The 25,506-nt window shown below is 37.4% G+C and overlaps 1 pseudogene; it reads right to left on the bottom strand.

The window, feature by feature from the left end:
• Positions 1-258: 258 nt before the first annotated feature.
• LOC133825343 (probable aquaporin NIP5-1) lies at positions 259-25,054 on the bottom strand (annotated as a pseudogene).
• Positions 25,055-25,506: the final 452 nt, after the last annotated feature.

The raw sequence follows: 25,506 nt of genomic DNA, 5'->3' as shown, positions 1-25,506 counted from the left end.
TTTAGTGAGTTTAAAAATAGTAGCACAATCAAATAGTAAATAGAGAAATAAAACCTACAAGCATTAATAAGAATTTAGGATTGATTAGATTAACTATCAAGATTAAATAATACTCAAACAAATAATGCTAACAATGCATAAATAAAATACTTAGATCTAGAGCTAACCCATTAATACTTGAATTGTTAAAATCTAGCAGCTACAATCCAAAGCCATGACCCAGCACACACTGCTTCTAAAAAGACACAAAAACACAAATTAAGCATATTTAGTACACAAAGACTCGGAAAACAACATAATCAAATAATACCCACTACAATCAAAGAAATAAAAACTAAATACAAAAAACATTTAAAATTCTCGAGATTAATGTGAAACAACATTCAACTCCATGAAACAACATATTCGAACAACCACAGCAATAATAATTACCATGCAATAAGAATGTTGAGCATAACTGTAGCTCCAACTGCAATACCCACCAACTCTGCCACCTATATACGTACATATAAAATTATAAATTTAGTCAAATATATCAGATTTAAGAAAATTAACAAAAGAATTTGTTAAATGAAAATGTATGTACCGCTCGAGTGTCGGCGGCAACAGCAGTAACAATGAATAAGAGATTAAAGGTAATAACAAACTCAAGCATAAAAGCCTGGTCGAGGCTGGTGGAAGGAACAGTAACGCCACCGGACATGAAAGGATGGAACATAGCCTTGAGAAGAAATGACACATAGATGGAACCCGACATTTGGGCCATGATGTATCCCGGCACGTGGGCCCACGGGAAGTGATGCAGAGCTGCAAAAGCCAAGGTCAGCGACGAGTTCAAATGGGCTCTTGAGATGTGGCCAATCGATAGTATCACTAACATCACCGCCAGCCCAGCACAGGCTGCATTCCCTATCAGCATCTCCGCCCTGTTGTACTTCTGGTTAACTATGGTCCTGCTGTTGCCGCGAATATGAGGATGAACGTCCCCACGAACTCTACTCCGAGCTGCATATATATACACAAACACATATTCATATATAACAATGGCCCTATAATATAACAATCTTCTTATATGTGTGTGTGTAAAATATATACCTTGCAAGTGAGAGAAACATTAGGAGTGGGGAAGTCGGTGAGGCAAGAAAGAGGTTATAACGCCCTGGGTAACCAGGACCGTTATACTATGTGTTTAAATATAGTGTTAACCTACTAAGCAAGTTGTTTGAACTTAAGTGTGTAATTAAAGACTAAATCAAGGTTGAATAATAAAAGATTTGGTCAACAAAAATGGTTATTTTCATTAAAAATGTTATGTTCGTACACGAGATCAAAAATCAATTTACAGATTAATAAAAGATAAACATATACAATTTAGCCATCAAAAGCGGCAAAATAGGATTTAACCCTAGTTCCTGTTAGGAAAATATTGTTTTGCCTCAATGGAAATGATTATAATATTACAACTCTATGCAATAATATTACAAGTAAATATAGATTGATTAAATAAGGTTACAACTCTATAACTAAAATTACAAATAAACTAAAGAAAGGAAGAAGATGATGATGAAGAAGAGAATAGTGAGAATACAACTCTAAGCAAAAGATTACAAGTAAAATAAAGTGTTTTGACCAAATGAAAAGATTACAACTCTTAAACAAAATATACAAGTAAATAGAACAAGAGAATAAGAAGAAAAGCAATAGAATAAAAAGAAGAACAGAAACACAATCAAACTCTCACTTACACAACCTAAGTGAAGAGGATTGGGGATCACCAACTTGAACAAGGTTTAAAACCTTTGTCCAAAAGCTTATTTCCCCCTAACTCAAGAACTAAGGGATCCCTTTCAGATATTGGAAAAGCTTTCTGGAATTATCAAGCCTCAAGGTGTTTCTAGCCAAGTGCTCTAGTGGATAGAAATGTTGTGTCTTACAAGTGAGCTATAGGCTCCTATTTATAGAGTTTAGAGACACCTTTTGAATTTCAAATTCCACCAACCCCCATGGCTGTTACCAATGTTTAATTGGATTAATATGGAATTAAAAAAAGAGAGAGATTTGGGAGTTATTTGGGTATTTTGAGTCGTTAAACAAATATTGAAAAAACTGAAAATTGGTCAGTTTTTTTTTTTTTTGGCTTGTGGCCGTGGCCAGAGACAATGGTGGTCGCGGCCACTGGTCTCTGTCCCACAGGGCGCGGCCACTGAATGTTGGTGGCCGCGGCCACTGACCAATTTCAGCACAAAAATTTGTGTTGTTTTTCCAAACGGTTCCAAACCCTCCCAAATGATTTTGTAACTCCCAAAACACATTATTGGAGTTAAAATCATATCTCTAACAGTCATATCACATATGGCTTTATGAAATTCATCTCAATATTGTGTAACAACAATTTTACACAATAAAGGGTAATATTTGGAAGTTACAAATTTGTAACACCAAATATGTTACATTATTTTGATATATCTCATATATCTAAATATTGTAACTCTCTATTATATGTTACAATATGTGACACACTTTGTCACATTTATTTAATCTAAAACATTATATTATAATATAATATAATTTTACATTATATTATAAAATAATATAACATTCCCCCACAAGATTAAATAGTTATCTATTGTAACACTTATTTAATCAATCATTATATTTCAAAATATAACATATCCCCCACTTGATTAAATAAGAACTCTTTCTCATAGGAGTCATTGCAGTAGTGCATAAAGTAAAGTGTTTTTCAACTTGAACTTTACTATAGTGTAATTATCACAAAATTTGTCAAAAATTAGGTTGCACTAGGCATTGAACCATCTTTTCATGATGACGAATCGGTGATAACACACACACCTTTGCGATGTTCACTTGAGACCTCTATGTCTCGCTTTGCACCGTTAATGGCCATGTGCACTTTCCATTCATGGACGTTCTTGAGAATACTCCAAATTCTCATGAGAGGCGGCACCACCCCTAGGTCCATATAAGTAGAATTCTTACAGTATTTTGTTACCAAAAATACTTGTCTTTACAAGACTGAATTCTATTAAAAAAACCTTTCGGTTTTAACCCTCCACTTGGTAACACACAAGTACTCAATATCTCAGATGGGACTTGTTTTGAGTACAACTAATATTCACTTGATTGACTTGTTATTACCTATTGAACCTAACACTAGTTGAATAACTAGTGTTAAGATAGGTTACCATCAATCGTGAATCTCTTTAGGGAGTTTAAGTCCCATCCCTCGAGATGATGCAGCCACTAAATCCCTCGTTAGTGGCTTAGTGAAAGGATCCGCCAAATTTTCACTTGTTCTCACATAGGATATTGAGATGACTCCTCTTTGAATCAATTCTCTTACATATCCATGTCTTAGACTAATGTGTCTAGACTTCCCATTATACACTCCGTTGTATGCTCTAGCCAATGTCGCTTGGCTATCACAATGTATTGATATAGTAGATACATTATCTTTGATTAGGGGAATCTCCATCAACAGATCCCTTAACCATTCGGCCTCTTTATCGGTAGCAACTAGAGCTATGAACTCTGCTTCCATAGTGGAATGAGATATACAGGTTTGTTTCTTGGAACCCCAAGAAATTGCACCTCCACCAAGTGTAAATACCCAACCAGTTGTGGACAAGTTGTCCCCAAGATTGGATATCCAATTTGCATCTGTATATCCTTCTAAAATCGAAGGAAATTTTGAGTAGTGAAGGCTTGGTCCTTTGGTTTTCTTAAGATAACCTAAGACTCTTCCAATTGCCTTCCAGTGATCCACACTTGGATTACTTGTAAACCTACTAAGTTTACTTACCGCAAATGCTATATCAGGTCTAGTACACTGGGCAGCGTATATTAGACTCCCTATAGCACTAGCATACTCCAATTGAGCCACCGCTCTTCCTTCATTCTTCTCTAGTTTTACACTATGATCGAATGGAGTATTGGCATCTTTAACCTTGATATGGTTAAATTTGTTCAATACTTTATCAACATAGTGGGCTTGCCCTAACGCAAAACCCCCACTATGTTTCTTTACTTTGATACCGAGTATGGTATCAACTTCTCCAAGATCTTTCTTCTTGAAGGTTGATGATAGAAACATCTTCGTTTCATCTATCCCTTTCATGCTACTACTTAGAATAAGCATGTCATCCACATATAAGCAAACAATGATCACATATCCCTTACAAGTTTTGGAATACAAACACTTGTCTCCATTGTTATGTCTAAACCCATTAGACATGATGGCTTGATCAAATTTCTCATGCCATTACTTAGGAGCTTGTTTCAATCCATATAAGGATTTTACAAGTCTACACACTTTATGTTCATATTTTGGTAGGACAAACCCTTCGGGTTGTTCCATATAGACCTCCTCATTGAGGTCACCATTAAGGAATGTCGTTTTGACATCCATTTGATGAACATACAAGTTGTGTATAGAAGCTAGAGCGAACAAAATTCTTATAGAAGTTGTTCTTGCAACAGGTGCATAGGTATCGAAATAATCGATACCCTCTTTTTGCCTAAACCCTTTAGCTACTAATCTAGCTTTAAAGGTTTGGATAGTGCCGTCAGTGTGGTATTTTCTCCTAAATACCCACTCACACCCAATTGGCTTAGACCCCGGTGGGAGATCTACCAATTTCCAAGTGTTATTGGAAAGAATGGAATCAATCTCATCATTGATGGCTTCTTTCCAAAATGCACTATCTCTCGATTGCATAGCTTCTCTATAAGTCTTAGGATCATCCTCAACGAGAAGTACAATAGGAATTTTCCTAATGACTTCCTCTCTATTTCCTTCTACCATGTAGAATGAAATTCGTTGAGAATCTATTTCATCCACTACTAGACTTTTATGATTTTTAAGCCTTTGACTTCTTCTAGGTTCAAAGGGTTGCTTTACATCCTTTTGAGAATTCTCCTCTTGAGAATCAACTTTGGATGTAGAAGCTTGAGAATTGTTCTCATATAACAAATTCTCCTTTAGAGATGTTGAAGCTTGAGAATTGTTGTCACATAACATATTCTCAAAGAATTCAACTTCTCTAGATTCAATCATAATATTAGACTCTAAGTCTAATAGCCTATAAGCTTTGCTATTGTTGGCATAACCAACAAAAGCACACTTTATGGCTCTTGAACCTAACTTTGTTCTATTAGGTTCGTTTTTCTTGCAATATGCAAGACACCCCCACACTTTGAAGTACCCTATGTTGGGATTTCTTCCTTTCCATAACTCATATGGAGATATCTCATTTTTCTTCATCGGTATTCGATTAAGAATGTGACAAGCGGTTAAAAGCGCTTCACCCCATAAGTTGAAGTTCAACTTAGAAAACACCAACATAGAATTTATCATCTCTAGATAAGTCCTATTTTTCCTTTCGGCAACACCATTGTGTTGTGGTGTATAAGGTGCAATGCATTCATGAATTATACCATTTTCTTCACAAAATGTATTGAATTCATTAGAGAAGTACTCTCCTCCTCTATCACTTCTTAGCACCTTAATCTTTTTATTTAGTTGATTTTCAACTTCTAATTTATATAATTTAAAAAGCATCAAAAGTCTCATCTTTATGCTTTAAAAGAAACACATAGGTATATCTACTAAAATCATCTATAAAAGTAAGAAAATACATTTTACCACCTCTAGTTAAAACACCATTTAATTCACAAAGATCACTATGGATTAAATCTAGTAAATTAGATGATCTTTCTACACTAGGAAATGGTTTCTTAATCATTTTCGCCTTAACACATGTTTCACATTTACCATAGTTTTTAATATTGCATGCAATCATACCACATTTTACTACTCTTTTTATGGTAGAAAAACCTATATGCGATAGTCTAAGATGCCACAAAAATAATGAATCATACTCAACAATATAGGCGGAATTAGCAATTTTATTGATAACATTGAAAGTTACATTACATCATTGGTGCACAACTTAACCATACCCTCACAAGAGTACCCCTTTCCCAAAAATACATTTGATTTGGTAAGTATAAGTTTACAGGACTCAAAAATGGCTTTAATGCCGGGCTTGCCAAGCAAATCACCACTTACCAAGTTTCTACTCATTTCGAGAACATAAAGTACATTCACTAATGTAACTTTCTTGCCGGAGGTGAAGTAGACATCAATAGTACCTTTGCCAAGTACCTTGGATTTGCCCTCATTGCCCATTTGTATCTCATGGTTGCCCTTTGACTCTTCAAAGGTCTTGAACAATGATTTGTCATAGGTGACATGGACAGTGGCACATGTATCATACCACCACCCTTTCACCTTGCCTTGGACCGCATTCACCTCACTAAGGGTAGCAACTATGTTTTCCTCTTGAGTTGCGTTCACCTTAGGTCATTGTTGGTCTTTTCTATGCCTACACTCTCTAGCATAGTGACCCTTTTTCCCACACACGAAGCAAGGACCTTTCTCGCCCTTAAACTTGTTTGGGTTGGTTTTTGGACCCAAAGGTTTCTCATTACCCTTTTTCCCTTTGTTTTTGGGATGTTTTGGTTGTGACACCGCATTTTCTTTGGAAGTCTCTCCATTAGACCCCTCCACAAGTTTATCTCTGCATATCGATTCCTCTTCGATTCGAATATGTTTTTGGATTTCCTCCAAAGAATAATCCTCATTTTTATGAAGGATTATTTTCCTATAGCTCTTCCAAGTTGGTGGTAATTTAGCCACAATAGCACCAACTTGAAAGGCCTCAGGAAGCTCTATCTTTAACACTTTCAATTTACTAACAATAATTTGCAATTCATGTATTTGAGGAAGAAAAGGTTTATCACCAAAAAATTTGAAATCAAAGTATTGAGATATCAAAAAAAATTTGGTACCTTCCTCTTCCGCCTTGAACTTTTTCTCAAGTGCATCCCAAATCTCCTTGCCCGATTTGGTCTCGGTGTAGAGGTCATAGAGCCTATCGGATAAGGCGTTGAGGATATGACCCCTGCAAATAAGATTGTCCTCCTCCCTCTTCCTTCTCTTCTCCACCTCCTCGGGAGTGTCTTTGTCGGATGGCTCGGCTAGAGGAGCCAAGGAAGACTCAAGGATGTAGACGATTTTGAGAGTGGTTAAAAGAAACCTCACATTGTCTTGACACCTAGTAAAATTGGATCCATCAAACCTATCCAATCTCACTAGGTCTTGGTTCATGATCTTGATTGTTTCCCCTTCCATTGAAACAAAAAGGGATAAACTTTTGAATGTTAGGAAAATATTGTTTTGCCTCAATGGAAATGAGTATAATATTACAACTCTATGCAATAATATTACAAGTAAATATAGATTGATTAAATAAGGTTACAACTCTATAACTGAAAATACAAATAAACTAAAGAAAGGAAGAAGATGATGATGAAGAAGAGAATAGTGAGAATACAACGCTAAGCAAAAGATTACAAGTAAAATAAAGTGTTTTGACCAAATGAAAAGATTACAACTCTTAAACAAAATATACAAGTAAATAGAACAAGAGAATAAGAAGAAAAGCAATAGAATAAAAAGAAGAACAGAAACACAATCAAACTCTCACTTACACAACCTAAGTGAAGAGGATTGGGGATCACTAACTTGAACAAGGTTTAAAACCATTGTCCAAAAGCTTATTTCCCCCTAACTCAAGCACTAAGGGATCTCTCTCAGATATTGGAAAAGCTTTCTGGAATTATCAAGCCTCAAGGTGTTTCTAGCCAAGTGCTCTAGTGGATAGAAATGTTGTGTCTTACAAGTGAGTTGTAGGCTCCTATTTATAGAGTTTAGAGACACCCTTTGAATTTCAAATTCCACCAACCCCCATGGCTGTTACCAATGTTTAATTGGATTAATATGGAATTAAAAAAAAAAAAAAGATTTGGGAGCTATTTGGGTTTTTTGAGCCGTTAAACAAATATTGAAAAAACTGAAAATTGGTCAGTTTTTTTTTTGGCCTGTGGCCGCGGCCAGAGACAATGGTGGCCACGGCCACTGGTCTCTATCCCACAGGCCACGGCCACTGACCAATTTCAGCACAAAAAATTGTGTTGTTTTTCCAAACGGTTCCAAACCTTCCCAAATGATTTTGTAACTCCCAAAACACATTATTGGGGTTAAAATCATATCTCTAACAGCCATATCACATATGGCTTTATGAAATTCATATCAATATTGTGTAACAACAATTTTACACAATAAAGGGTAATATTTGGAAGTTACAAATTTGTAACACCAAATATGTTACATTATTTGAATATATCTCATATATCTAAATATTGTAACTCTCTATTATATGTTACAATATGTGACACACTTTGTCACATTTATTTAATCTAAAGCATTATATTATAATATAATATAATTTTACATTATATTATAAAATAATATAACAGTTCCTCCCAAGCTACCTCGACCATGGCGATCGAGCAGGCCGCATATGTACACAGCACCCCTGAAGCTCTCCAACTCATGGCTACTCCAGCAATCAACTCCCTTACCTGCACCACATAGAACCCATGAGCCAAAGCCCAACAAGAAAACTTAAAACAACATGCACAACTAAGCAACAATATAAAGATAGCAGATATAATATACCAGATTCAACTAACAATAGATTATAGGCAACAATCCCAATATAAGAGCAACAGTAGCATCCAATCAATCATAAGACAGTTATTCAGATATTCAACAAATGATAGACATCAAACTAATAATAGTAAACATATACGTTCAACAATTTATCTCAATCAATATGCAATACTCAGGGTCAGCGCCCTTAGGCCACGCCCACTGTTTACTCCACTAACTCTGGCTCGTTTAGGTCGAGTCTAATGTTTATCTAGCTAGCCCCGGTTCACAGTGGTCGAACCGCGTCCTGTGCGCAAATTATCAGCCCCAGCTCTCTTAGGCCATTCATTTACATATTCCAAATCAATCATTCAACCATACAATACACATGTTCAAGTATTGGGAATGTCAGTCCCGTTACAACCATTCAGGGGTGCAGTTTTCTTACCTCGAATCCCAAGCAACAAGCGTATAGCAGCTCCAAGCACGATCCTTAATTCTTGAGCCCTTGCAGTAAAAAGCCTAGTCACAAAGCGATAATAGATAACCATAAGATTCTAAACCATTTAAAAACTTTGGATTCAATTACTAGCTTTTGGGACCTTGATTTCTACTAAACCGGGTAGTAGAAATCGTTCCAAGCATCTAGATTCGAGCCCCCGAGCCTTATCAATCCTAGAAACTTTCCTAAGGCAAAGTCCCCTAGGCGGGCCGCAACCCGGCCCTTAAGGTCGCGGCGCCCCCCCAAGCTAGAGACTCAATCTTCAAGCATCAGGGGGAGGCAGGCCGCGACTTGCCCCTAGGGCCGCGGCGCACCCCCAAGTCAGAGAGCCCACCTAGGGCATTCTAGGCATGTGGGTCACAGCACCCCTGAGCTGGGTCACGGTACGCCCCAACGAGCCCAGAATTTATGGGTTCCCTTAGCATATTTTCCAACCATAACCTCAAAGCTTCAAACTTAACCAACCTCCCAACCAAAACCAAACTCAGCTACGAGTTTAGGATTTTTAATCACCCATTTTGAACACAAAACCATAACATCTATACTAAAACCACAACCCCAAATCAGTAGAAATTCATACCCTCACTAGTACCCAAATTCAGAAGCTAACCAAGCACTTATAACTCTATCTAAACCCAACCAAAATTCAGTACAAGAAGGCTTAGAATCTTACCTCAGTGATGGCTTGAATTTCCTCAGCTGATCCTTGTTTACTCCTAGCCTCAACTCTCCAAATTTTCCTCAGCCTAGTTCCAAGCTTCTCTTCAAAATTCTTCTTCAGCCACAAGGCACAAGAGTGGAAGGCAGAGTGAACGTGTAAGAGGAAGAGGGAGAGAGTTCTTGAGATGTTTCTAACTTATTCCAATAAGTTTTGATCTTCCCAAAGTTTCCACCACTATAACCTTTAATTAAAATGGACTAAAATGCCCTTGAATTAACTCAGCCTCCTATTTGCCCATAAGGGCATTATGGTAATTATCCCAAATTTCTCGTAAATTCCTTGAGTCATCCCATAAATTCCCAATTAATCCCGACATGCCCAACTAGTTACCAAATATTTACGCATTACTTAGTAAACCCCAAATATACATTAAACTTCCCAAAATATCCCTAGGCTCGCCCCGAGCCAAGTATTAAACCTCGTTATGACTATTCCGCTAAACCGCTCACTAGGATCGCCTCAAGCCGTATACTGCAAATATATCCACATAATAATGTGTTCCCAATCATTTACACACATATATAACATTTATGCCTGCATCAGGCCAATATTACAAATATGCCTCAATTATCAAGAATGGGCCCGCATGCATATTTAATACTCATAAACATGCATCTAAATATAATCATACTCACGTATCATATATTTCATGCATTCCACCTAGTCACACATTTAATCAATTGATCACACATATACCCAGTTATGTCGTCTCGGCATGCTAATCAAGGCACTAAACCCTATTAGCATTTTTGGGACGTTATAGAGGCTCCCCCCAAGTTGGGTCACTCACAGGCTGGCACTTACATCTAGACATCGATTTCCGATCATAAGATAGTGAGTCCACTCTGTATGATGACATCAATGGAGTTGGTGTCCCTGGAGTCGCTCGAGCAAATCTCCTAAGTTATAAATTTCTTATTCGAACAAATAATGTATTCTTATTGGTTCGATGGGTCTGGTCTGGTTTGGTGTGGGAACAAGCGAGGTGAGGTGGCGCAAGGGTGGTTAGATGGTGGTGAGGGCTAAGTTGGGGTCGCATCTGGGTTCAAGTCACCTAGATCCGGGGTCGCGTTTGGGTTCGGGTCACCTAGCTTTGGGATCGTACGCAAGGGAGGTCGAGATGGGCCTGGGTGATTCGGACACTTGCACTTGGGTCGTCGGAGATGGTGAGGGAGGGACGACCGGGGTTGACTGCTTTTGGGTGAGGGGAGATGGAGCTGACGAAGATGGTGGTGGTGTTGAGTTTTGGGGTTGCCTGCTAGGTTTAGAAATTAAATATAGGTTAAGGGTTTTGGTAGAAAGATATATATTTATAGTAGGGTTATTGATAGGTAGGGTTTGATTATTGGGCTTCAGCTGATTACTTTGGGTTTGGTCCAATAATGTGTAATTTTTACCACCAATGATTTTAAAATCTACTCAAAATTTATACTACAAAATATTAATAACTAAAAATTTATACCCAAAATTTATAACTTAGGTAAACAAAATTTTTATTTATATATATTTAAATTAATTAAAATTAAATAAGGTAGGTAGAAAAAATTTGGAAGATATTATTATCATCATATAATGTTAATAATTAGGTTGTTTTGGATAACAAACTGGATATATATTAATAATAATATTCATAATATATAAATAGTATATATTAATAAATATATAAATATTATTGTTATTAATTTTCATATATATATAACATAGTTTGGTGGATTAACATATTCTTATATATAAAAAATATAACTACATTAAAAAAAATTATAACTTTATTACTTTCAGGATTACACTCATCTCTATTTACCTTCAACACTTTGAGTGCTACCAGGTTAGTATTAGTTAAAATATTAATTATTTATTATTTATAGTTGCTTGGAATATGAAAATTTAGTTAATTAGTATATTTGAAAACATATTTTATCATTTAATTATTTAATCTAGACTATGATATGATATATTTGTTATTTCTTTCCTGTAGAAAAATATCTTGTAGTTGAAATATACACTACATTCATTGACATAATGGGAAATGGTAAGATTTCATTAATAATAGTTTAAAAAAATATATAAACCTACAAAAAAAATTATGAACTTTATATTTGAAATTTTTTTTCCTTTTTGAAGATCATGACAAACCACCTATAAGAAGAATTTCATATAAAGATTTTCCAGAAGAAAAAAAGGAAGAGATTCGTAGAAAACAAAGAGAGAGATGTGCTAAACAGAAAGCATTAAAACCCAATTAAATTCGTATAAATGATATTAAATCATCAAATAACGATGATTTATACACATTTTCTAATGATCGTACGATAATATCGATTACTCAACATTCAAATATTGATGTTCAATGTACGAACAATATTGAACATGTTAGTCCTCTTCAAAGAGTACCAAAGTGACAACGAAATTCTCATACTCATACTGACATCAATGAAGAGGGATCATCTCATTTAGAGGCAAATTCATCTATAAATGTCTTTATCCAACAGGTTTTCCTGAAATTATTTTTCTCAGTGGTCTAATTCAACCATCCTTCTATTCTTCTTTTTCTCAACATTTCAATTTTTTTATGAATAGGACCCATATGTTGTTCGAGAGGATCTAATCTATGAAAAAAACATATCATGACCTTGTATGGGTAAGGAATTTGTTGTACCCTAAATTTAACACGAGTTCAATTACTCAGCTCGGGTACAGTTGCCAGTTAAAAGTATATCACCAATTGGAATATCTGGTTATTAACGATGTGAATAGCTCACGATTCAATCCAATTCGTACATGGTATACAAGTCATTATCTGACCAACGCTTAAGGTAATAATCGAGTTTAAGACTCATAGAGGTTAGACCCAACTTTATGAGTTCTTAACTTACTATGAGCTCGGAGTCAGATAGTTATCAAGCACGAGCTCGGGTGAGATATTCAGCTCGTGAGGACCGAGATATAACCCATACTGAAGAATCCCAGGAGATTCGAGAATTCTTTGTGTGCTCATTATGACCAAGCTGTATCATATATCTATCATTTCTTATCCTAGATAGTAGGAGCGTATTTATTCTGTTATCAAATCATATCCCAATGTAAATGGGAATAATCTGTATTAATTATATGTCATATATAATTACGCGGTTTATTTACACAGTTACCCAAACCTATCCATGGAATTCCCCTATAAATACTAGGAATGTTGGACAGGGAAGGGGGACCATTTTTTGTATTATCGAAACTCTACAGAAATAGAGAGAGAAACAGTAATAATATTGACTCGTGGACTAGGTGGATTTTAACCACTGAATCACGTAAAAGATATGTGCTTTTGAGTGAATGCTTTTTATTTCATCGCGGTTTATAATCTAGCACTAATCTACCCATTTTATTTCTTAATATACTGTTGGTGAAAAACCGTGTCAATAGTTTGGTGCTTTCATTGAGAGTAAATTAGTGCTTCACAAGTTCCAGTCAACTTTCATCATGGTGCTCACTCACTCAATGCATGATAATGAGACAGAACAACCTGGAGGGCAGGAGGCCCATCATACTACTGTTCCCAATGAAAGGGGCCTGAATATTCAGCAATGTCCGGGAAAACAACCAGCGGGTCAAGACAATACTAGGAGTTCGGCATCGCTACTGCCAAATCCTAATCTAGGGTACCTGATTGCCGTCGAGATAGAGAACATCCAGTTAAGGAGCCATCTCTCTAGGGCAAACACGTAGATTGAGGAGGTCTTGACTTGGTTATCCCCTCTTGCAACCGACGTTAATGTCAGAAAGAGGCAAAGTGGGTCTCATAAGTCCCACCAGATTAACCGACCTAAACCAAATCGATCTGTCAGAATTGCCACTCCAAGTTCTATGCCTTTAGGGAAAAATCACCGGAATGCTCAGCCCACTGATTATCACAGAGGTCATCAACATGTCAGTCGGTCGGTTAGGACTGCGACCCCAAGCTCGGTGGCTTCTTCACAGATTCCCAGAAATGCCCATAACAATCCGCGAGGAGGGGCAGGGACAAGCTCGCGAAGGCACAATGCTCCATCAAATCCCTTTGTGCCACGACTGGAGCACCAGGCGCAGAGAACTAGAGACGTTGGAGTAGAACCAAGGCGAGCTAATCTACTCCATCCTGATGGAACGAGGATAGCTTCGTCAATAAGGCATCCTCCATCACCTGTAAGACATCCAACACCACCTCATTCCCAACGAGATATTCCAGCTCGTGGGGACAGTAGGAGAAATCCTCCCCTGTCCATAAATACTTCCGTCCCACGAACACGTGTTGAGAATCAAGGTCCTCGATCTCAACTACGAGCTGTAAGTTTCGAAAACAGAAGTTAGTGGACAGAGAGTCATCGTGGAGGCAGGTCCGAGAGTGACCTGAGAAATCATTTGAGTTCAGCACAAAGTCCTCGATATGATCCACAGCCCAACCTGCGTGATCATCCAAACTCACAGAGAAGGTATCCAGCTCGGGAGGATAATAGCTATACTAGACAGGAGGGAGGTCCATCCATAGTACGCGACAACAGGAATTTCCCACATAACCAAGCTCGAGCTTGGAGGGACAATAACCCGTCAAACGCGTGTAATAGGATGGGAGCTGTTGAACAACCCCTAGCTAACCTAGGGACTAGGGACCAAACCCTTGAGAGACTGGCTCTAATGGAAGAGCAAATGAAAAGACTCTTGTCCAGGAAGGAAAAGGACGATTGCAACTCAGATGAGGAGCTCAAACCTTTTGCTCCAAACATTGCAGCAACAACATATCCTGTAGGTTTTAGGATACCGCAAATGTTGAAGTTTAATGGAGATGGAGATCCGTCTGATCACCTTGGAATGTTTAACACCATGATGATGGCCCACAATGTCAGCCTCGACCTAAGGTGTATCTTGCTCCCTGCAACTCTGGTCGGGCTTACCAAACAGTGGTTTAAACAATACAAGAGGCATTCCATAAGATCGTGGAAGAAATTTTCCTCCGATTTCAAAAAAGCATTCTGAGCTTCACAGGCAGCTCGAATTGAGGCAGATTCATTGGCCAACGTAAAGCAGCAACCTAGCGAGACATTAAATGCATATCTAAGCAGATTTTCCAATGTTGTTGCACGAGCTAGGGATGCTGATGACAGCTCCAAGCTCATGGAAATGAGAACGAGAATCCTCGTCAGGGGTGACCTATGGCAAGAACTCCAAAGAAAAGGAGTTAAAAGCATAGACAAATTCTTGTCGAAGCTTAGAAATGGATAAACCTGGAGGAGGCATGAGCTTCCGTCGCAGGAACCAGCCAGACCCCTATCCAACCCATTGGAGCAGTAACGGATGTTGCAACTACGGCTCAATCTGTTACCCAGAAGAACTAAGGGAGGAACAACAAAAAGAAGGGGAATGGTGAGGGCGACCAGAGCGGGACAAAGAAAAACAAGTTTGTGGAGAAGTTCAAGCCTATCTACGCTACATATACTGACCTAACGGACACCCGAGAGCGTATCTTTCTGGCTAATTCTAATCACGTCCCATGGAAGAAGCTAGAACCTTTACAAAACCAGAGGGAAAAGAGAGATCCTTCAAAATTTTGCTGATTTCATAATGACATCAGTCATAACACTGATGATTGTCAGCAGCTAAAGGATGAAATTGAGACTCTCGTCCAAGCTGGACCGTTGGCCTAGTACGCCCGAAATCGGGTAGTTCCCAATCAGCCCGCTGGACAGAATTCTCAGTCAGTCCAAGAAGCTCTGATAGCCCAATATGGAGCTCAGGCGAATCAGATTGATCTTCCTCCAATAGTGGGGGAGATATAACCACTACTGCTGGCGAACCTCATTTGGCAAGCACAAGCAGCGAGGCCCAAACGAGGTACATTAATGAGTTGAAGGCACATAATGGGGTGGAGTTCATCCCGGAGCAACGATTATAAAAAAATAGCGATTGGCAAAACAACCAATCATTTTCACAGAAGAGGATGTTAGCCACATCCAATTCCCACATAATGATCCGCTAGTGGTAACCGTGCAGCTTGCCAACCGAAGGGTCCAAAGGATACTGGTGGATAACGTAAGCTCTGTAAATTTACTTTTTGGGTCCACCCTGGAAAAAATGGGACTGTCCGTATCCAATTTGAAGGTGACCTCGATGACTCTGTATGGGTTTTCGGGTGAAGGAATGACAGCCATAGGAACAATCGAACTAGTGGTGACATTGGGAGAAGAGTCACAAACTATCTCCAAAATACTCAAGTTCGTGGTAATCGATTGTCCGGCTGCATACAATGCAATTTTGGGCCGACCCGCGCTGATGGCATTTGAAGCCATAACATCAATCCGACACCTTGCAATGAAAATCCCTTCAACTTCAAGGATATGCACAGTCAGAGGTGAACAACTCACTGCCAGAGAATACTATAGCATTTCTATGAAGGGAAATTCACAACTCGAGCAGCAAGCAATGGTCATAAATGAAAGAGATGAAGAGTCCCACGAAGTAGAAGTCACTCTTGGGACAGAACAACCTCAACAAAAAGATAGTGAGGTCAGCCAATGTGACAACATTGATCTGCGAATAGGTGAAGACAGGTCAGAGCTCAAAACCATAGAAGAGCTCGAGGAAGTGAACATCGACACCAAAGAAGCTTCAAGAGTCATAAAAATTGGAAAGAACTTGGAAGACAAACGAAAGAAGAAGCTGGTCGATTTCTTACAGAAGAACCTGGATGTTTTTGCCTAGTCATGTGAGGATATGGTGGGAATCAGTCCGAATATAATAATTCACACATTAAATTTGGACAAGAACGTGCTTGCAAAATCCCAAAAACAGAGGCTTTTGGGAACAGTCCGAGCTGAAGCACTAGAGGAAGAAGTAGCTTGGTTACTAAAATGCGGGTTTATCCGGGAAGTAAAACACCCAATCTAGGTTGCCAATCCCGTGCTGGTATCGAAGTCGAACGGGAAGTGGAGAACTTGTATTGACTTCTCTGACCTAAACAAGGCTTGTCCCAAGGACTGTTTCCCATTGCCAAGGATTGACCAGTTGGTAGACGACACGGCAGGTCACGAGCTAATGTCTTTCATGGACGTGTACTCTAGATATAACTAGATCGTGATGAAACCTGTGGACCAAGAGCATACCAGTTTCATGACCGAGCATAACATATATTGTAACAAAGTCATGTCGTTCGGATTGAAAAATGTTGGGGCTACATACCAATGCTTGGTCAACAAAATGTTTGCTAACCAGATCGAGAGAAACATGGAGGTGTATGTTGATGACATGCTTGTCAAGTCAAAGACTACCAATAACCATGTATCTAACTTGGAAGAATGTTTTGGAATCTTAAGGAGATATGACATGAAGCTGAAATCGTAGAAATGCACTTTCGGGGTGGCATCTGGAAAATTTATGGGGTTCATAGTCAACACAAGGGGAATAGAGGCGAATCCTGAAAAAATCAGATCGTTGTTAGACATGCCTTCACCTAGGTCGCATAAGGAAGTTCAAAGCCTAACTGGAAGGGTGGCGACTTTAAATCGCTTCATTTCGAAATCCACGGACAAGTGTTTGCCATTCTACAACTTCCTTAGAGGAAACAAAAAATTTGAGTGGACCGAAGAATGCGAACAGGCATTCCACGATCTGAAAACGCATTTAGCTAAGCCCCAGGTATTATCAAAACTGACATCATGAGAGTCTCTGTTTCTTTATCTGGCTGTGATAGAGAATGCAGTCAGAGTCGTGTTGGTTTGAGAAGAAGAACATGTTAAGAAACCAGTGTATTATGTAAGCAAGAGGCTTCTCGGAGGTGAATCACGGTACCCACTAATAGAGAAGTTGGCATTCTGTCTAACTTTGGCTTCCAGAAAGCTCAGGCCATATTTCCAATCCCATTTTATCAACGACGTAAACACCAACCTTTAAGGCAGATATTGAAAATACCTAAAACATTGGGACGTCTTTTAAAATGGGCTATCGAACTTAGCTAGTTTGAAATATTATATATGCCACGAACTGCAATCAAGAGTCAAGCCCTTGCTGATTTCATGGCTGAGTCCACTGGTTTTCAGGACGAGCACATAAAGGAGCTAGTGCAGGAATTATGGAAAATCTTTGTTGATGGATCGTCAAACGAAAACGGTGTTGACCCAAACTCTTATGTCTCCTTGTTTTGATGATTAACAAATATTTGATTATTATTTGTTACTAATGATTTGTTGATTTTGTAGCAAAAACCAAAGTGAATTAGCATTTCAAAGTCAAACTTATGACCAAGGACAAAATGGTCATTTTACCAAATTTTCCGGAAATGACCCGAAATGGATTTCAAGACTCAAGAAACTCAAGATAAAGGTTTAATTTCATTTCTTAGTCTTGTAAAGTGATTGCAAGTTTACTTTAAGTCATAAGTATAAAATTTGGCTCACTCACGTACTAAAAATGGTGATTTTTTAAAATGAGAAATAAATATCCTAAATTCACTTTTAAGAAAATACATCTCGATACGGTCGTAACACAATTGGAATTTTTGAAATCGGATAAACGAGCTAAAAGTTATAAAGAATTGAAAAACGGGAAAATAGGCTATTTCGAACTTTTGCTCTCTGTTTGCCATCCGGAATTCCGGTTGGCAACCGGAATTCCGGTTGCTCCCATACCGGAATTCCGGTTCCCCATCCGGACTTCTGGTTCGTGGCAGACAACATTAAAAATTAACCCCTAACGGCTATAAACGGCTAGTTTTTTCCCAAACTCTATATAAACTCGTTTTTCACTCAAAATTGGGGGTTGGCCGAGCATTTATTACATTTATCAATCCTAATCCATTGATTTCAAAGAGCTCTCAAAGTTTAAATCATCCAAACACATTTTCACACACTTGAGCCAAAATTTGTATTTATTTCTTCTAAGTGTGCTTGCTAATCACTCTAGGTTTCTCATTGTATTATCATACCTCTAGAGTGATTTTTGCTTGTAATATCAAACACATTCCCATATTGTGATTGAGGTGAGGTTGGCACCGGTTTTGTAAACAACCCGGTTAGAGTGAGATTGGCACTTCAACAATCTGAAAAAGAGGTTGATAGTCCTTGGTGGTGGAAAACTCTTGTAAGAGGTTTGGAAATACCTTGGTGAAAAATTCTCGGTTGTAAGGGTTAGTCAAGCCTGCTAACTTGGCTCGATAGTTGAACTCAAAGCTAGGTCCATAGCTTTGAAGACCAAGGACGTAGGTGGCTTAGTTCTACCGAACCTTGTAAAATTCGAGAGTTTGCAATTTCTTAACCTTCAACTCTTTACATTACAAGTTTGATTATTTGCTATATCTATTTGATTGCCATATTATTTGCTTTTACTTGATAAATTTGATTTATTGCATAATTTGGCATATTAAGTTTTAAATTTCCGAAATTAGTTTAAATTTCCAATTCACCCCCCCCCCCCCCTCTTGGAAACATATCTTGGGTTAACAATTGGTATCAGAGCCAGGTTTCATTTATTTGATTAGATTTCACAATCTAGAGCATGGCGTTTCCAAGTAATTCACAAAATAACATGTTAGAAGGTTTAAGCACAAATAGAGCACCATTCTTCAATGGAGTAGACTTTCCTTATTGGAAAATTAGGATGGAAACTTATCTTCAATCTATTGATTATGATTTGTGGCATATAGTGTCTAATGGTCCTTACATTCCTAAACATGTCATTAATGGTGTAGAAGTTATTAAGACACATGAGGCATATGATGAAGAAGACAAGAAAATGCTTTCTAAAAATGCTAGAGCTAAATATGCACTTATATGTGGTTTGGATAGAGATGTGTTCAAAAATATTGAACAAGCTTCTACCGCTCATGATATGTGGAAAATGCTTGAAGTCACTCATCAAGGAACAAATGCTATGAAGGAAACTAAAATTCAAATTTATTCTACTCAATATGAGAACTTTAAGATGAAAGCGGATGAAACTATTGCTAACATGTATACTCGTTTCACTACTATCACTAATGGTTTGAATTCTCTTGGCAAGGTACTTTCACAAAAGGAGATGGTGACCAAGATTTTGAGAAGTCTCACCAAAGCCTATCAAGGCAAAGTGATTGCCATTCAAGAAGCCAAGGATCTCTCAACACTTCCCTTGGAAGAACTAATTGGTTCACTCATGAACCATGAAATTTTCATGAGTGCACAAGATGAAGAGGAAGTTGAGAAGAAAAAGAAGACTATTGCATTCAAGTCTTCCTCCTCCCTTGCCATTAGTGAAGATGATGAGGATAGCCTATGTAGTGACATGGAGGACTTGGCACTCTTCTCAAAGAAATACAAAAAGTTCATGAAATTCAAGAACTTTGGGAAGAAGCCACAAAGAGGAAGCGACTCAAAAGAAAAAGAAAGAAAAAGCAAAGATGATCCACCAATTTGCTTTGAATGCAAGAAGCTCGATCACATGAAAATGGATTGCCCAATGAGGAAGAAGAATAAATACAAAGGAAGGGCAATGTTGGCGGATTGTCTCAATAGTGATGAGGAGAAGAATGAAGTAGCAAACATGTGCATGATGGCGCTTGATGATGGGGTAAGCATTTCTAACCAAAGTGATTGTGATAGTGAAAATGATGATGATAACTTAGAAATGTCATATGATGAGTTGTCAAATTCATTTAAGGAACTATTTGATGATTTTGGAAAATTACTTGCTAAAAACCAAACCCTTAGAGAAAAGACCAACATGCTATTAAAGGAAATTGAGATTTTGAAATTAAATGAAAAGAAACTTTTGGCTAAATCTCAATGTGCTACTTGTTCCTCATATAAGAAAGAAATTGTTGAGTTGCATGCTAATGTAAAAAGCCTTAAGAATGACATATATATTTTTACAAAAGGTAAAGAAGGCTATGAACTTATGCTAGGGAGTCAATCTTGTGGTTTTGGAAAAAGTGGTATTGGATATGATCCTAGTAGGAAACAAAAAATTTTGAGAAACTTCTTTGTAAAACCAACTAGCATACCACACTTTACATGCACATATTGTAACCAAGATGGTCATACTATTTCATATTGTCATGTAAAGAGATATGCATATCTAGTCAAGACCAAATGGGTACCAAAGGGTTCCAAAACTAACAAAAAAGGACCCAAAGTTATGTGGGTACCAAAGGCCAACAAATAATTTTCTTTTGTAGGAATCAACAAGGAAGAGCAAAAGCTTGTGGTTCTTGGATAGTGGTTGTTCAAAGCATATGACCGGTGACCCATCAAGATTTTCAAGTTTTAAGAGCAAGGAAAGTGGTTTTGTCACTTTTGGAGACAATTCAAAAGGAAAAATTTTGGGCATTGGGGATATCGGTAACGTATACTCTCCATGTATTAAAAATGTCCTTCTTGTTGATAACCTTAAACATAATTTACTTAGTATTAGTCAACTATGTGATAAAAAATTTCGTGTTGTTTTTTAATCCTCAAAATGCTCCATTGAAAATGCTTCAACCAATGAAGTTATTTTTGTTGGAGAAAGGAAGGATAATGTTTATGTTATTGATGTTGATTCCTTTGATAGCAAAAATAAATGTTTAACCGTTATGAATGATAATTATTGGTTGTGGCATAGAAGATTAGGACATGCTAGTATGGATTCTATTTCAAAGTTGGTTAGAAAAGATCTTGTTGTTGGTTTGCCATCTATTCCTTTTGTTAAAGATAAACTTTGTGATGCATGCCAATTTGGAAAACAAATTAAAACATCTTTTCATTCCAAGAAAGAGATTTCAACCTCTAGACCTTTGCAATTGCTTCATATTGATTTATTCGGTCCTTCAAGAATTGCTAGTCTAGGTGGTAAATACTATGCATTTGTGATTGTTGATGATTTTTCTAGATTTACATGGGTTATATTTTTTAAACTCAAAAATGATGTTTTGGAAAACTTGGTTAAATTTTGTAAGAGTGTGCAAAATGAAAAGGGGTATTCAATCACCTCCATTAGGAGTGATCATGGTGGAGAGTTTGACAATGATGCCTTAGAATTGTTTTGTGATGAACATGGTTTTAACCATAACTTTTCGGCTCCAAGAACTCCACAACAAAATGGAGTGGTCGAAAGGAAGAATAGAACAATTCAAGAAATGGCTAGGTCAATGCTCAATGAAATCTCATTACCTAAATATTTTTGGGCCGAGGCCGTCAATACTTCTTGTTATATTTTGAACCGTGTTTTCATTAGGCCTAACATGAATAAAACCCCTTATGAGCTTTGGAAAGGGAGAAAACCCAACATTGGATATTTTAGAGTTTTTGGATGTAAATGCTATATTTTGAACACCAAGGACAACCTTGGAAAATTTGATGCAAAATCCGATGTTGGAATTTTTATAGGTTATTCAACACATAGTAAAGCTTATAGAATTTATAACAAATGAACTAATGTTGTTGAAGAATCTATTCATGTTGCATTTGATGAGTCTAACCCTCCTACAAGCAAAAGTGTAGATGATGATGTTGTAGGTTTGGGAGAAGAGGTTCAAAATCTTGACATTGGAGAATCATCTAACGCTCCATCACAAACTCCCAAAGAGGAACCACCCGTGGAAAAGGTAAATGAAAGCAAAGGTATGGATTCTAACCTTCCACATGAGTGGAAGTTCAAAAGTGCTCATCCTATAGACCAAATTCTAGGTGATCCTTCACAAGGAGTCACAACTAGAAACTCCCTTAGAAACTTGTGTAATTTCATTGCTTTTATTTCTCAAATTGAACCAAAGAATTTTAAAGAGGCCGAGTTCGATGAATCTTGGCTTCTAGCTATGCAAGAAGAAATAAATCAATTTATTAGAAATGATGTTTGGGAGTTAGTTCCAAGACCGTTACACCAATCGGTGATTGGCACAAAATGGGTCTATAGAAATAAGGTAGATGAGCATGGGGTCATTGTGCGTAACAAGGCTAGATTAGTGGCCCAAGGTTACAATCAAGAAGAAGGAATTGATTATGAGGAGACCTTTGCCCCGGTAGCAAGACTTGAGTCCATAAGAATGTTATTAGCTTTTGCATGCCACAAGAATTTTGTCTTGTATCAAATGGATGTTAAAAGTGCTTTCTTAAATGGATACATTATGGAAGAGGTTTATGTCTCTCAACCCCCCCGGTTTTCAAGATCACAAATACCCTAACCATGTTTATAAATTAAAGAAAGCTTTATATGGTTTAAAGCAAGCTCCTAGAGCTTGGTATGATCGTTTAAGCCCTTTTCTTATCTCAAATGGTTTTTCAATGGGAAAAGCGGATAATACACTTTTTTTTAAAAGAAAATCAAAAGACATTATTATAGTACAAATCTATGTTGATGATATTATTTTTGGTGCTACTAATGATGCTCTTTGTGAAGAATTTTCAAAGTGTATGCATAGTGAATTCGAGATGAGCATGATGGGAGAGCTCAACTTTTCCCTTGGACTTCAAATAAAGCAACAAAAGGATGGAATATTCATAAGTCAATCCAAGTACATCAAGGATCTACTTCAAAAGTTTGACTTGGCCAATGCAAAGTCCATGAAAACTCCTATGAGCACCTCCATAAAGATGGACAAGGATGAAAGTGGTAAGGATGTTGACATCACCAAGTATCGAGGTATGATTGGTTCATTATTATATTTAACCGCTAGTAGACCCGATATTTTGTTTAGCGTTGGTCTATGTGCTAGGTACCAATCATGTCCCAAGGAATCCCACTTAAGTGCCGTTAAGAGAATTTTTAGATACTTGATAGGCACAATGAATCTAGGGCTTTGGTATCCCAAGAACTCAAACTTTGAAATCATTAGTTACTCGGATGCCGATTTTGCCGGTTGTAAAACGGATAGGAAAAGTACTAGTGGAACATATCACTTTCTAGGAAACTCTTTAGTGTCATGGTTTAGCAAGAAACAAAACTCGGTAGCCTTATCCACAACCGAAGCCGAATACATTGCCGCTGGTAGTTGTTGTGCTCAAATACTTTGGATGAAACAAACTCTTAAGGATTTTGATGTTGATTTTGAATGTACACCCATAAAGTGTGACAATACTAATGCCATTAACCTCTCTAAGAATCCAATCTTGCATTCTAGAGCCAAGCATATTGATATAAGGCACCACTTCCTTAGAGACCATATCCAAAGAGGTGACATTATGCTAGATTTTGTGAGCACCAATTTCCAACTAGCGGATATGTTCACCAAGCCTCTTAGTGATGAGAGATTTAGTTTTATTAGAAGAGAGCTAGGAATGACCAACATAAATGAAATTTAAGGCTTACTAGCTACTTGAATATCATATCTCTCCTTACTTACTTATGTATATATACTTTCACTATAATATGATTCTAATGCATAAATAAGCAAAGTCTTTTAATACTTGACCTATTAGATATATGTCTTTGAGAATAACAAATTATAGGTCATGGTATGAATTTTTGGTGAACTTTGAACTCATTTTTGATTGAGTGAATATGTGAATTTTTGCATATGTGTTTAGTATATGTGTTTATGTGTTTGAACATGTCTAAATAAGTCTATCTAGTATGCCTATAGGGTTTCTATGCTTGAATTACTCTTTGAACAATTTTTAGGTATGCTAAGTATTGAAAATTTGTTAGTTTTTGCCTAAATGAGTGTTTTTCGCCAAACTTACTCAATTTTCAACATTTTTCAAATCTGTCAGTTTGAGCACCTCACATTTAACATATTTGAACTATTGCAAAAAGAATTTTTCGATTTGGTTGCATAAAACTCATTTTTGGTAGATTTCTACTTTTCAAGGCCTTTTAAGGCATTTTTCGAAAAATCTACCGTAAATTCTCAATTTTCAATATTTTTCGATTCCATCACTTCACACACCTCATATTTAATATTCTTGAACTGATGGAAAAAGAAATTTTCAATTTGTTTGAATAGATTTCATTTTTGGTAAGGTTTTAGCTTTCTTAAACTTTTTTGAAAAGCTTACCGTAAATCGTCGTTTTTCAACATTTTTCAGATTTTCTTGTTTGAGCATATTCATTTTGTCATATTTTAGGTGTTAGAAAAAGTTTGGGGTCAATTGGGTTAAAAACGAAGAAGTTTGGCGCGTTTTTGAAAAAGGGGCTGGGCTGCTGCACCAACCGGAATTCCGGTTGCCTGTGCACAGACCAACCGGAATTCCGGTTGGCGCAGACAGCAGCCACTTAAGGGCTTTTTGGTCTTTTCAAATGCAATTTTTCCCCATAAAAACCCTACCCACGAGTTCCATTCTCCCATTTTGATTCTACAACCTAAAATACAAGTCACCACTCTCTTCCCTCTCCAAAATCACTCCCTCAAACCCTAACTTCATCCTCCCTTTTTCTACAAAAATCTCATTCTCTTCTTGTCTCCACTTCAATGGCTTCATCATCCAACCCAAGGAAGAGCAAGAGAGTTGTCACTGCTAAAAAAATCAGGGAGAAGAGGGCAAAAGGAAGGAATGAGCCTACCCTCTTCTACAACCAAGAGGACTTTAATCGTTTCCATGATGCTTTCTCCTCTAGGCCTATCATCAAAGGTAAATTTTGTGCCCCTCCAAGCCTAGCTTGTGTAAAATTCAGCTATCATTTTGAAATGTTAGGTTGGAAATTCTTTATCAATATTAAGACCCCCATATACCCTAGGTTAGTTAGAGCTTTCTATGCTTGCATCAAACCTAGCCATGCACCACTAGGAGTTAAAGGCAC

Source organism: Humulus lupulus, chromosome 3 (assembly GCF_963169125.1).
Source record: "Humulus lupulus chromosome 3, drHumLupu1.1, whole genome shotgun sequence".
Taxonomy (NCBI): domain Eukaryota; kingdom Viridiplantae; phylum Streptophyta; class Magnoliopsida; order Rosales; family Cannabaceae; genus Humulus; species Humulus lupulus.
This window is presented reverse-complemented; position numbering and strand designations above follow the sequence as displayed.